This window comes from Chelonia mydas, chromosome 5 (genome assembly GCF_015237465.2).
Source record: "Chelonia mydas isolate rCheMyd1 chromosome 5, rCheMyd1.pri.v2, whole genome shotgun sequence".
In the NCBI taxonomy this organism is placed as follows: Eukaryota; Metazoa; Chordata; order Testudines; family Cheloniidae; genus Chelonia; species Chelonia mydas.
Genome location: NC_051245.2, coordinates 123990839 through 123994073, shown reverse-complemented (window position 1 = coordinate 123994073; position 3235 = coordinate 123990839).

The following is a 3235-nucleotide window of genomic DNA, read 5'->3' as shown; positions in this document are numbered from 1 at the left end:
TGGAATGGGGGAGAGGGTGGATGATAGGGTCGGGACACTGAGCAGAGAACCTTGCAGAGGCCCTACCACTCTGCAAAGGAGTCCAAAGTGCCAGGGGACACTGTGCTGAAGTATGGGATAGACTGACTCCACAGTCACAGAGAACATCCCCAGTGAGCTCCCTCTTCCTAGGGTAGTGGATGGCCAGCTGGGCCAGTGGCAGGAAGGTGACAAGGAGGCCTTGTGCCTGTAACATGGTGTGCACCGGTAAGGAGAGGTGGGGAGAAGTGCAGCCAAAACCTCAGCAGGAGGAGCAGTGTTTGGCCTCAGTGAGCCACACCAGTGCCATGTCTGGCCTCATGGCTCCAAGAAGGAGCTGCTGATTTATGACCCGGGCAGGTGGAAAGACAGCACTTAATGCAAGATGGGCCCTGCACTAGCCATACAGGTTAACCTGGAGCACAGGCCACCCTATCATCCTTAAACCAGCCCTGCAAACATGGTCCAAGGCACAAAGTGGCCTTACCTACCCTCTGCTCAGGAATGGGGAAGTAGCCAGGACTGTACCCTCTTGTCCAACTGGTGACTCAGGGGTGTGGAAGGTAGGCATTGCAAGGCTGCATTAAGCATTCAGTTGGGCCCTTTGTGTAAGTTCTGGGTCCAGTTGTAATATACTAGGCTGCAGTGTTGGTATCCCCATGAATGAAGGAAAGAGACCAGTGGTGCTCCATAGTGCCACCTGCTGCTGGGCCAGGAGTAGCAGCAAAAGGGGTAGATGTTTTTCATAAATGGGTGGGGGAAATAAGGTCTGAGGGAAAGTTTGATCAGACCTGGGATTTTAGGACCACCCCTGCCCATGCAATTTTCTTCTCTTTTGGTGAACCTATGGAAGGGGTACTGTGGTGCAGCACTAGGGGATACACACAGTGGCCTGCTAGTAAAGGTCCAACATCTCAAAAGTGCCTAAATCCCATTGATTTCAATACTAGTGAGGGGGCCTAGATGCTTTAGAAAATTTCACCTGCTGTCTATCTGGCTCTTCAAGCACCTAAATACCTTTAAAAATCTGGCCCCAAGTGACTTGGGTACTTTCAAAAATGGGACTTAGATGCCTTTGAAACTTACTCTGTGTTAATTGGGTCCCTAGCACCTGCACTGGGCAGGAGCTATGATGTCAGTGCAGCTGCTACAACCATTCTCCCAGGATTTTCCCTTTAGAAATCAGTGATGTTGCACAAAGAAGTCTTTTCAATTAAGTAATTGGGTGGGGCTTTGCTATAACAAGATGGTTCAGCTTTTCAAGGGGCTTAAAGCACTTTCCAATGAATTGCCAATCTAGTGTGCCTGAATTACAGCAAAGTAGAGGGCATTGTTGCACTTGAATAAAAAACACAAAAAAAGGTGTAAAGTTCACAATGCTGGGAAAGTAACATGGGGACATTTGATCTTTGTTCTATTGTGACATGAGAGCTGCATGTCCTGTCTGTTGTGGGGGATGCTGCGGAGTAGTCTGTGCATTGTTTGTGACAGTGGCAGACTATCTGCATGTATTGATTGCATATCTTCAGGGAACACATGCAACTGCTTGAAAAAAATCCTTGGTCAACAATGTTCTGTAGTACTATTGATGCTACACTGAACTTATAGGAGGAATGTTCCTTTTTTAGGCAAGAACCAGCATTATGTAGTAAAAATGTTAGAAGCTTCAGTGAAAACACTGAAGACAAACAAGGTCCTTGTCTATTTAGAGCTGTTTTAGACAGGTAAGCCATCTGTAACTTAATTGGTAATGAGAATCTAATGGTAGGAGCATGTACTTGTCCTTGCAGATTTTGGTACTTTTACTACACTGATTCTATATAGCAAGTCAGTTGAAAACTGGTTTAGGAGGATTGCTCACTCATACTGAGCAAGATGAGTGGATTTACTCCCATTCATACCAGTTATCTTCCTACTATTTACTCTATGGTTTCTGGGTATTTGTTAAAACTTTCAGTTGTCTGGATAGTTCACTCATTTTAATTGTAATGTTGCATGAACTGTACTTTGTAACAGACAGACTTATGGGATATTCAACATGAAGTTTTAAACACATGGACTTCAGTGTTTTTTTAAATTGCTTAATGAAGAGATTAAGTATTATCCCTTTCTTGTATCTCACATTTTCCTGTTTGCCCTAAGAACTTCCCTTCTCCTAACATAATAGAGTTGGTTGAATGCACGTGTACTCAACTACCACCACCTAGTTCACTTGCCTTGCCTTCCAGCTATTATACGAGGTAGTGGAAAGAACTAGCTCTCGGTAATCGCTTACACATAAGGAAACTAACATGGTTGGCAGTTGCAGTATATCCATACCTCCTTGCTGCAAAAGAAAAGTATATATGCTTAAGGTGAATGACAGATTCTTCACCCTTCCCATTTGATCTACATTTGGGCGCTCTTGGGGAGCAATTGAAAATATTGGGAATTTGTCTCCAAAAGACAAAGAGGGGACTTGATGCAGTTATGAGCTCTTGCTCTACCTTTCTCACACAAAGCAGGGGCACTCAACAAAACTTATAAGTGGCAGATTCAAGATTGATAAAGTGCTTTCACATAGATTGTTATTCTTCCCACTCCCACAGTACCTGACCACTTTAATACCTTTATCCTACCACTCCCCTGTGATGTCACTCCCTTTCCTCTTAGCCACCCCAGCTGGGCTTACAGGACATAGAAGCACATGGAGCAAGCCTACCAGCCTGCCCCTTTCCTATTGCTGACAAGCAGCTGTCTCTGAATCAGCAGGAAGGGAAAATAAGCAGGGGCCTTCAATATGTTAGACCAGTAGATTGGCTGTGGGCAGCATGGCTCTATAGCTGCTCCTTTTCCCCAGAGCTTCCATCTGGCATGCTAGTTAGCTAAGATAGCCAGGATGGAGCTAATGTTCCCAAGTCAGTTTCAACTGGTTGTTGCAGAGAGGTGCTTAACTGCTTGAGATTAGAGCCACAGCGGGCTTTAAAGGTGTGATCATTGCCATCAGGCAGCAAGGTAGATGTCCTCCTACCCACCAGTCTGTCACCTCACTGTAATGCCACACAGTGGGGGAGGCCAGTGCTTTAGATCTTCTTTGGGAAAGTTAAACTGCCACTATAACAAGGCTAGAAGTTTGCTCCTGGACACTATCTGAATTGATCATTTCCCCTTTAGAAGGGGAGGTGGGGAAGCTACCTCTGTCTATGAAAAAAAAAAAAAAAAAAAGAGGACAGACATG